This window comes from Malania oleifera, chromosome 6 (assembly GCF_029873635.1).
Source record: "Malania oleifera isolate guangnan ecotype guangnan chromosome 6, ASM2987363v1, whole genome shotgun sequence".
NCBI lineage: Eukaryota > Viridiplantae > Streptophyta > Magnoliopsida > Santalales > Ximeniaceae > Malania > Malania oleifera.
In genome coordinates, this window is record NC_080422.1 from 107,175,162 (window position 1) to 107,187,966 (window position 12,805).

A 12,805-nucleotide genomic window follows, 5' to 3' on the forward strand; every position below is an offset into this window, starting at 1 on the left:
CACCAATCGCCACCTTATTTGCCATTGGATCACTAGGCTTGAACTCATCTTTCTTATATATTAGAAAGATGCACTATCCAGATATAACACCAAGCCTAGATCCCACCTCACTAGTAACATTTATAACTGGACCTCCAAAGTCTACCACATAACCAGTCCAAGCCTCTCCTACAACTCTCCCATTTAGTGATACCTTTGGCGATTCATTAACCGAGAAACACGTCATACTCGCTGATTTCACCAAGAAGTCCCTTGCAAGCCTTGCATACACCATGCCCTACTCACAAAACTCCTTGAACACCAGCGTAGTCAGCAATAATATTTGACCTTAGAAACTCTCTCCCGGTCTGATACTCCACCTCAACCATAAGTTACACCTAGCAAATAACTCCAACTTGTGTTGCATGAGATACCCCCAGACCTTTCGTGAAAACCTCACGAAATACCCATGTCTAACCTGTGATGCTGTCCTCACCAGTCCCCAAACATCTACACCAATGTAGTTAAGAATACACACCATTTTTTGTGTGGTTACATTACACAAAACAATATTTCCCGACTCATAACTCTCAACTGTAGCTCCACCTACAATTGTGTTACCTTGCAGTACACAGATATTCTCTACTATTCTTTATCTCTTCATCATCATCAATACGCCATCACACACCATCATTGTCCTGCCTTTGGACTTGTAACTATACCCGTCACAATCTAAAAAACCCAATGATATCATGTTCTTTCATAGATAGGGTACATGCCTTACCCCACACAACGTCCTTACCATACCGTCATACATCTTGATCCTGATATCTCTCATTCTAATAACTTTGTGAACCACATCATTTCCCATCATAATGAAACCAAGACTCACCAATCAGTAAGTGGTGAACCAGGCTCTGTTGGATGTCATGTGAAAAGAACATCTAGAGTCTAGGATCCAAGAACCCGTGAGACATTTTGAACCTGATGAAACAGTAAGCATCTCACTATTATAGCTCCCTAAGTCCCCTTTTTCAACTATATTCACAAATTTTGACGAACCCCTTTAAGATTTTTTCATCCCCTTCTCTCACTCCAGACATTTTGGTTTTATGTGCCCTAGTTTCCCAAACTTAAAACAACAAACATCCTTCTTCCTCTTGGACTAAGTTTTATTACGACTCAATCCACAAGGACTTGCCTCTCCTACAATCTTACCCTTTGCCACGAGCTCTTCAGCATGTGAACCCTTATCGTTGGCCTTTTTCCTTTGATGGAACCCAGCAATGCACTCATGATGTCCTCCAACTCCACGGTTTCTTTCCTCCAAGTTAGTGTCGTTACTAGATTCTCGTATGTAGGCGACGTAGGTAGGAAATTCAGCAGCATCAACGCTTTGTCTCGTTCTCGAACTTCACATAAACTCACCCCAGATCACTAATGATCTAATTAAATGTGTTGATGTGCTGAATCAAGTCCAAACCCTCCGCCATCTTAAGCCAATAAAGCTTTTGCTTAAGATACAATTTGTTCGAAATCAACTTGGACATATATCAGTGCTTCAGTTTCAACCAAACCGCCACCGGTGAGTCCTCATCCATGGTGTGATACAAAATGTCATCGGCTAGACATAACCTAATCATGGAAACCACCTTTGCTTCAAGCTCCTTCCAACTTACATCGTTCATGTTGTCCGACTTCTTTCCATATAACGTCTTCACCATCCCTTACTGCATTAGCAAAGTCCTTCGCCCTTCGTTGCCAAAGCTCGAAATTACCAGTTTCTTCGAACTTGTTCACATTGAACTTAATCAAAGAGACCCCAGCCACTGTAGAACCTAACTCTGATACCACTTGTTGACGTTCGTTCAACTTGAACACGTGCAGCAGAAGCACGCAATCATAGACGAACGAATCAACAACCACTAATGCAATCACTCAATGATGAAATATAATCAAGAAGCAATCAAACAATAATAAGAAGAATAAAAAACACAACTAGAATGCACAAGATTTACGTGGCTTAGCAATAGCTTACGTCCACAGGAGCAACAACCTCAGTTTCACTATGATCAATGTCAAAGCTTACAAGTTCGAAAACTTACTTGAAACTCAATCTATTCTAGAGTTACATAATAAACATTATATAACTATCTAATGCATACAGAAGAGTTGTAGTATATCTAAACTACATCCGTATCGATCTCTCGGAGGAAAATCCTCTAGATAAACCCAATCTACAAGCCCCTAATTTGAAAATACGCGATTTGCATTGATGGAAACCATCGACGGTTTGGAGCAGAAGAAAACTCTTTGCAGTTATTGCCTGAAACCGTCGACGGTTAGGCCCCAAACCATCAACGGTTTGCCCTTTGTGGTTGCACCTTGCTTATGTCCCTTCGTCGTCCCTCGCGTCACGTAACTTTCTCTTGTACATGTGATCCGCTCTGAATATAAGCCACATCCTCAACACATATCACTAGAATAAGACTATTCTTGATTAATAAAACATTAGTTTTTGGTAAATGCTTATGTAGTTGTATAATTTTATATTCAAATTCAACAATTTCATCTCGATCATGTCCACGCCATGTCACCTTTCAAGCTCCAATTGTTTCTCTTCTTCCTTTTTTTTCGCTAGAGTTGAGAATAATATTATTCATCTGGTTTCTCCCACAAAAGGACTTGGTTCGGTATCATCACAAGATGGCGGTTTTTGATAACAATCACCTTTGCATTGATCTACTAAAATATTATAACAGAAGCATGTCGTGTAGTGAGAAGAAATGTCCAACCAAGTCATATTTTTTCTTTTATTCGAAACGAAGGTATCCGAGGTCATTTGAGCACCGACTAATTCATCAAAATAATTGGTCTACTCTTTTATCTTTCTTTATTTAATACTAATATATTATCTCAAATAAAAAAAAAATATAACTCTCAAAACTCAAATCCTAATCATTTAATTATAAGAGTGCTGAGTTTATCATCTCCTCCGAGACCAACCAAATCATATTTTGCCACACTCCATCCAGCTTTATGAAATACCTCACCGTAAGTCCATTTAGAGATGTGCAAATCTTATCCAAACTAAAATTAAACGAAACGGAATTCATCACTTAAGGAAAATGTCACATCTGTGTATGTACAAGGGCTTCTTGTGCAAGGTCACGGATGGAAGATGCTGAAAGCATGACATGTAGTGGTAGAGATGGGTTAGGTGCAGAGTTGGTCAGAACTAATTAATGGGTATGGGTTGAGTGCAAAAGCAAATTGAGGGTGAGGATGAAGAGGCAGCTGCGTCTCTAGTGGAGTTGGTTTCGCCACTGTCGCTACTAAAAATATGCAGTGGTGTTGAATTGGTGATTGGCTCTCTCCACTCTTGCATGGGAAGGAAGCACCGGCCACTTACCTTGGGTTTGGTAGCTTATCCAATTATTAGGGTTTGGAAACATGGAGTAGGATCGTAGATTTAGTTTGAGTTGATGTAAATTTGGCTAAAAAACATGGTAAGCATGAAATTGTTTAAGTTGGTTTAAATTTATGTTAAATATTTTTTCTTGAGCGTAAATCATTTTATAAGTATTCGAACTCAACTCGAATCGTTAGCTTTGATACTATTTATTTGAACTCGGATAGTCTTTTTAAACAAGTTAGAAATATATGAGTGAGTACTAACTCAATCCAAAAATTTATGTCATCAGATATTGGTCTGAGACTCCCAACCATATTTATAGTTAACCTTCTATATTTTTCGCTCTATTTTTTAAGTTAAATATTGACAACTATTGTAGAAGAAATTCGGATTCTTGTGGTGGTAGTGGTATTATCCGCGACTCATCCGGCAATATGAAGGGTGTTTTTTCTGAAAAATTTGAGTCAGGTACTAACAATGAAGTGGAGTTGCGGGCTCTTACTAATGGTGTTTGTCTCTGTAAAGAGTTTGAATATCAGAATATTTGTATTAAAAGCGACTCGAAAAATTTGGTGGGATGACTCACATATGAAATTTGTTCCTCCTGATACTTACACTTTTGGGTTATTAGAAAATGAGTTACAAGTTCTTCAATTCTCTATAAAACATCAATTTAGAAAAGGTATTCAAGTGGCGAATTTCTTGGCTCATCAAGGCAAAGGAGGCAACACGAGAAGATAATTTGCAGGTGATGTGCTGTTGAGTAAAATGAGAGGTTTCATTCGTAAGGATAAGATGAGTATTCCAAGTTTTCGTCTTTAATTGACATCATTTAGTTTTCTTCTGGCTTTTCTTTAATTTATGTTTGCAGGTAATTGACATCATTTTACAGGTATTTTGTTTATATTTGTTTCTATTGGTATTGATTTCATATAGGCATGTTTAGATTGTTTTAGTGGATGATAGTATTTTTATTATTATTATTGATTTTGATGCTTGGAATGAGTTTTTATAGTTTATTTGTAAATCTCATGTATCCTGCTTGTAACCATGGTATTCCTCCGTCATAAGTAATGATTATCAATAAAATTGGAGTTTCATTATATATATATATATATATATATATATATATATATATAAATTAACAAAAAAGAATTTTCTAATATATAAAACAAAATTAGTGCTCTCTCTCTCTCTCTCTCTCTCACACACACACACACACACTCAAACACACAGAGAACACGCAAATATATATATATATATATATATGGAGTGAGTCCCTATCCAACATCCAAGACCTAATCCATTGGGATGATGGAATTCAATTATTTCTCACTCCAACCTATCTGTCACTTTCGAGTTAGGAATTATTATTATTATTATTATTATTGGTTGTTAGCACTTCACAGCTCATACTAAGATAATTTTCTAATTTTTTTTTTCAATTTGAAATGTCAAAGAAAATTCAAAAACATACCAAAAATAATAATAATAATAATTTTCGTGAATAATTGGAAGGTCATGGGACTTTTGGTATATCTATAATATAATCAACCTAGTTGACCCAATCAATTCTTGGTTTTTTGTCAACAATAATTTAATTAGGAGCACAACATTTACAGCCAGTATAGGTGAAAAAAATTCATTTAACTTTCTATATTTGTTCATTAGGAGAAAAAATTGGATGTTAATAGCTATAAGACGATTGTAAAGTAGAGATTCATAAAATTTTCAACCCAATAAGATAATTTAATTAAATATTATGTTGTAAAGTCATTGTGACAACTAGTTGGTACTTAAAATTTTCTCGAGAAGGGAGACAGAAAACAAATTATATTTTCTTAAGTATACGTTAATTAATCTTTTAAACGGAAGAGGGAAATATTGCACATTTATTTTAATGGTATGTTAGCCCTTTAAGTCTTATTTTATTATTTGATACAAAATTGTCAAAAAACAATAGTCTTTGTTGAGTGTTTGACAAAAAAGAAATTATGAATTGGCATTAGAAAATAAGGGAAAGGGTATATTTATGTGGGAAATTTTGTTCATAAGAAGCCCATTTTTTAACATTTAAAATAGAATATTTCTTGGTTTTCAAAGGCTAAAAGAAGATATATTTTGATTTTTAAATGCAAAAACGTAAAGTATTGCTTTTTCGTGACTTCTACATGTACATGTTCATGTGAAGTTGATCCCACTTGCAAGAGGATATAATGAGATGCTATACTCATAATTAATCTATAATAGTCAATTTTTACTTTTTATAAGCTGCAAGTAGCCAAACAATTCAAAATGAACTTTTCTTGCATTGTGATCCGTAGGATGGAAGAGTTTGCAAAAACGTAAAAGGTAAACTGGTCAAGTATTTTGAATGGTATAATTGAGAACTAAAAAAGAAGGTATAACTCTGATCATGAAAGTATATGAAAATTCTAGACCAAGTATTTTGCAATTAGCTTTGTTTTTTTTTTTTTTTTTTTGCACTCCCTTAAATATCTTATGCTTGAAAATTGGGGTCCAATCTGTTTTCTCCCCTCAATATTTTCGGGATACTCTTCAATTCAAATCAAATCATGAATTCAAGTCCTCAATCCTACTTTTGCATATTGATCAATCTACTTATTTAGGATTTGAAGCTTCCATATTTTGATGTAAAATGAAAGAAGAAAATGATAAATTTAAAAACAAGGGAAAACAAATTTGGACTGAAAACTCTACACTTCATTGATAAGGAAATGGCCACTATATAGGCTAAAAAACAAATTGTTACAAGCACAAAAATAGGCACCACTAAAATCATACTAAACAACTCCTAGACACCACTAACATTATGTTAAACAACTCCTATGCACCACTAACATCATGCTAACCAACTCCTACAAACTAGGCAATAAATATAAACAAAACACATTGTAATGTGCTGCTACTAATTTTGTTTAACAAACTCTCCCTTAAATTGATGTTTCATACATAACATCAATTTAATAAGACTCAAACTTTAAAGTGTCATCCCTTAGATAAAGTCCTTTGAACTGTAAGCACTAGGTAACTCTCTGAGCTTCTGAAATGGTGGAAATTTGAGAGACTTTGTTAGAATATCAGCAATCGGATCTTCACTTCTGCAGTAAACCAGACTAATAACTCCATCATTCGTGAGATCTCTTAAGAAATGATACTTCACATCTATATGCTTGCTTCAACTATGTAGAACATGATTCTTTGAGAGCTTTATTGCTGAACTATTGTCACAGTAAATGAGAGTAGACCCATCTTCTTTGAATGGCAACTCTTCAAAAATCTTCTTCAGCCAAATAGCTTGACAAGCACAAGTTGTTACTACAACAAATTCAACTTCAGTGGTTGATAATGTGACGATTGGCTACTTCTTTGATGACCATGAAACAACTCCTATTCCCAACATGAAAACATACCCAGATGTGCTTTTCCCGATCATCAGAATCTCCTGCATAATCAATATCTATAAAGCCAAACAAATCTGACTTTTCTCCTTTGTTATCCAGCTTCTTCCTCTTTTGATCTAGAATATGGGCATGTGCAACACACCCAAAAATTCTAAAATGATCAACAACTGGTTTCCGTATGCTCCATGCTTCCTCCGGTGTCTTATTTTGAACAGCAAGTGTGGGACTTCTATTCAATATATGAATGCTCTAGTTAACTGCTTCAAGCAAGAAGCTTTTTGGAATACAACTCCTTATTAAAAGACTTCGCAACATATTTAGAATAGTGCGATTCTTCCTTTCACAAACACCATTATGTTGGGACATATAAGCTACTGTAAGCTGCCGCTTGTTTCCATGAGTTTCACAGAAACTTGCAAATTCATGTGAGTTATATTCTCTACCACGATCTGTGTGAAGAATTTTTATGGGATTGACAACTTCTTTCTCAACCAGCACTTTATGGCTTTTAAAGGCTAGAAAGGCTTCAGACTTCTCTTGCAAAAAATAAACACAGCTTTTGCAACTAAAATCATCAATGAAGGTAAGTATATATGTCTCTTACCTCCATTAGAGCATGGAGTTATTGGCTTGCAAATGTCGGAATGAACAAGATCTAGTGCAGCCTTTGCCCTCCATGATTTCCCTTGTGGGAATTGATTACGGTGTTGTTGGCTAACAACGCATTCTTCACAAACTTCAGAAGGAGCTGTATTTTGAGGAAGACCTGTCACCATATTCTTCTATTGTAAAGTCTTCAACCCGCCAAAGCTAAGATGACCATAGCGAAAATGCCAGTCATTCATTCTCTCCCAATCTTGCAAAAGGACATGAGTGAGCGGATTCATGGAGATACAATGGAAACATTCCATTGGTTGTCATGTTGACTTGAGCTATCAAGCCCAACTTCTCATTTTCAATTTTGTAGACTCCATTTTTTTATAGAGATTCCATATCCCTTTTCTTATAGCTGACAACATTGAGTAAATTTATTTTCAAATATGGAACAAAGAGAACGTTAGAAATAGTTTGAATAGAATTTCTATTGGTTTGAATTGCTACCTTTCCCTTTCCCATAACAGAGACTATAGAGAGAGCCATCACCGAACTTCACAACATCACGAAAAGCTTCATCCAATTCAGAGAATACAGACTTCTCTCCACTTATATGGTTGCTAGAGCTAGTGTCTAAGTACCACAAGAATTTCTTGTAGGTTTCCTCATTCACATGACAAGCCATCAACAAAGACACTTCTTCTTCCTTCTCAGTAAAATTGGACTGTTTTCCACCATCTCTCCTTAGATTAGTACGACACTCTAACTTGTAGTGGCCAAACTAGTAACACCTATAGCATTCAACTCTTGATTTGTTTGCTGACTTTGACATTAAATGATTATTGTTGTTTTCATGACCTTTTCCTCTCCCTTGAGAATCAAAATCTTCAAATTTTTAATTTGAGTGCCTACCATCATTGTTGCCTCTAACTCTTCATCGTCCTTGACCAGCTCCTTTTGATGTCGAGGCTTGTAACGCTTGCTCCTCCTTGTCTTGCTGATTCATTTTCTGCTCATGAACCAACAAAGAACTCTACAATTCATCAATGGACATACTGTCAGTGTCTTTAGATTCCTCAATCGAACAAATAACAAAGTTGAATTTTGTTGTCATCGAACGAAGAATTTTCTTAATAATAGTGACATCTATTATTTTGTTGCCATGGATTCTCATCTTATTTGCAATTGCCATCGTCCTGGAGAAGTAATCCGTCACCGATTCTCCAGACTTCATGAGTAAAGTTTCAAAATCGCCTCGAAGTGCTTGCAGTTGTACCCTCTTTGCCTTTGCTGTCCCCTCATACTTCTTCTTCATAGAGTCCCAGATCTACTTGGAAGTTTCTTTACAAAGAATGGTTTCCAGGATGGAACGATCAATTGTCTGGAAGAGATAATTATTTGCATTGATATCCTTCAACTTCTGCCCTTCAAGCTCCACCTTCTGTGCATCTATCAGCACAACACTTGCTGCTGGTTCTGCTACTCTAGAAACAACAACTGTCCAATATTCTTTGGACCTCAAAAAAGTCTCCATGAGCATGCTCCAATGGTCATAGTGACCATCAAAGTGTGGAATGGCTGGCTGTACAAAAGTTTCAGAAGCCATTGTTGAACTCTAACCTTGCTCTAATACCATTGATGTAAAATAGAAGAAGAAAATGATAAATTTAAAAATAAGGGGAAACATAGTTGGACGACTGAAAACTCTACACTTCATTGATAAGTAAATGACCATTATATAGGCTAAAAAACAAATGATTACAAACACAAAAATAGGCACCACTAACATCATGCTAAACAACTTCTAGGCACCACTAACATCATACTAACCAACTCCTACAAACAAGGTAACAAACATAAACAAAATACATTCTAATGTGCTGCTACTAATTTTTTTTAACATATATATATATATATATATATAAACATTGAATTCTGAATTTGCATTTAAAAATGGAAATTTTTTAACTATGTTTAGACTCTTCTCTGTAAAACTCCATAATTTCCCCCCCAAAAAAATCATTTTTATTTCTTTTTTTTTTAATTTCCACTTAAAATGTCAAATACACCTTTTATTTATTTATTTTTTTGCATTAACTCTATTTTAAATTTTAAAATATTCAAAACCAGTTTGCAATTGATTGGTGTTAATTCCATGTCCTTCATCAAACTTAAAAATGGCCAATCTAGTTTTCTCCGTTATGTTCAAATATGTTTGTTTTTTCCTTATTAAGATTGAGAAAAACCTTTCAAAATTGATTTTATTTATTAATAATTCTTTTAAAAAGAAAAATTCCAAAGATATAAAAAATTCATTAAAATGACATTTTCTTTCATTTTAATTGAAAATAATGCCAAAAAAAAAAATGTCTTTGATTTCCCTTTCAAATAATTCCACAATTTGGGGCTTCTATTTCTTTGTTTTTCTTTTAATTTCACTTGTTATAATCAGAAGAAATTATTATATTAGACAGTCTAATCATGTTACATTTTAAACAATCAATCATATCACTAAAATAAAAAGGAGCATCGGGGGTTCAATTCCAGGTAGATACACTCACGGAGCCAGCGGCACCTGTGGATGGTGAGAGTTTACTCTATGAGCTAGCGGAGACCGTGGATGGTGAGAGTTTACTCTGTGAGCCAGTGGAGACCGTGGATGGTGAGAGTTCTCTTTAAGCCAGCGGGAACTGTGGATGGTAATGGAGATGTGTCCCGGGGGTCGGGTTGGACGAACGTCCAACTGATGCACGGAAACCGTATCCGCATTTGGACTTTACCCTGATCAGCGAGACTTGAGGACGGAGGATGCTGATTCGTAGATTTGGTATTGCACCAGGCGGTAGGAAAGGCTCGTTGGTGGCTGGAGTTCTTATGTAATAAAAAATAAATAAATATAAAAATAAAAATAAAACATTAGTTCTTGGTAAATGCTTATGTAGTTGTATACTTTTATATACAAATTCAAGAATTTCACCTCGATCATGTCCACTCCATGTCACTGTTCAAGCTCCAATATACGTTTCTCTTCCTCCTTTTTTTATTCTTGCTAGAGTTGAGAATAATATCATTCATGGTTTCTCCCACTAAAGGACTTGCTTTGATACCATCACAAGATGGCAATTTTTGATAAAGATCCCCTTACCATTGATCTACCAAAATATTATAACAGAAACCAAGTCATATCTCCTTCTTCTTTTTTCTGAAACGAAGGTATCCGAGGTCATTTGGGCACTCGACTAATTCACCGAAATAATGAATATATTTCTTTATCTTTCTTTATTTAAATACTAAGATATTATCTCAAATGAAAAAACGTAACTTTCAAGACTCAAATTTTAATCATTTAATCATAATAGTGTACATCCCTGTGTATGTACACCCACACCCCACCAAAATATCAAGGGCTTTTTGTGCAAAGTCACGGATGGAAAATGCTGAAAGCATGACACATGGTACTATGGTAGTAGAGATGGGTTAGGTGCAGACTAATTAATTTGTATTCATTTAAATTTATGTTAGACATTTTGCCTTGAGCTAAAATCACTTTATAAACATCCGAACTAAACTCGAATCGTTAGCTCCGATACTATTTATTTGAACCGGGATACTCTTTCTGAACAAATTAAAAATATATGAGTGAGTACTAACTTGATCCAAAAGTTTAAGTCATGAGATATAGGTCCAAGACTCCCAACCATATTTATAATTATAATTGGAAGGTATTTGGTGAGTCACATGGGACTTTTGGTATATCTATATAATACAATCAACTTAGTTGGCCTAATCAAATTTTAATTTTTGTCGTCAATAATTTAATTAGGAGCACAACATTTATAGCCGATATAGGTAAAAAAAAAAAAAGCATATAATTTTCCTTCTTTTTTAATTATATTTTATAATTTAAAGATAATCGTTGCTCATGCAAATGTTGGAATTTTATCGATTATAATATAAAGAGATAGAAAAACTTGTCCCACATCAGAAGTTTGAAAGAATTGAAAATCCATTTAGCATTTTCTGTCTCATTAGTTAAAATCAAATTTAGACGGAGTATAATAATTAAATACTCAAGTTCTAAAAAATATCTTCAAGTTTGTTACTTAAAGATTTTCTCGTAATTTTATTTTATCTTAGAGATGTATTGCATTTTTTTTTTCTTGTAACAAACTCATTCGAGTGGAGGCAAATATCACCTTAACAAATCAGAATTTAAAATATTTAAATATTAATATATAAAGAAATCTATATGAACAAATAAAAAATATTACTCATAAACGTACATAAAAAAAACCTTTTATAAAATAATACTTATGGTATTTTTAAGATATGACTTTACACATACATATCGTAAAACAACATATTATATTTACATGTCTTTCAAAATATTGTATCGATATATGCAAATCTATTTTAATATGTAAATATATTTCTTTATACGATTACATATAATAACTTGATGCTAAATTTATTTTTACTTTTTTTTTCATCTCGATAAGAACTATCTGATATGATATTCACGTATATTACATGATTTTTTAAAAGTTTAACTTAAAAATAATATGATTATTATTAAATATATTATAATATAAAGAGATAGAAAAGTTTACCGTACATCAAAAGTTTACAAGAATTGAAAACCTATTTACAGAACATTTTCTACCTCACTAGTTAAAATTAAATTTAGAAGGAGTTTGGTAATTAAATACTCGGCGCCTGGCATGTGCACGCGTGAAATTAATTAAGACCTAAAAATTTGTAATTAGAAAAATCTTCAGGTTTGCTACCTAAAGATTTTCTCATAATTTTTTTTTTTTTGGAGGTGAATTGTGTTAATTTTTCCGTAACAAACTCATTCGAGTGGAGGCATTTATTACCTTACATATAATAATCTATCGCGCCTCAAAATTACCAAAGTTATTTTTGAATTTATTTTCCTAATATTTTTAATTATTTTTTGAAAATATGAAAAAGTATTATAAAAATAATGAACATCAATTAATGTAAAATTATGAATAGTGTATTTTATTTTATGGATAGAAATATATTTATATCTTAAAAATAGGACGAACATTCAAAAAAATCAAGAAAATCAACCAAATTAATATATGTGATGCATAATTATTTAATGAAGTTCAACCAACTTTAAATAAAATTCTAATATTATTCAAACAAAATGTATAATACACAGATTTAGATGTGCCTTTTAAATGACAAGTAAAATTTATTTTGTATTAGGAAAAAAAAACTCAGCAAATAATCATTGCTAAATAGAAAAAAAAAAATAGAATTTATCAAAATATTAGTTAAAATAATAATTTAAAATATTAAATAATATATAAATAAATTGTGTACCAAAAATATTAAATTCAGCGCCCGTTATAATATATGA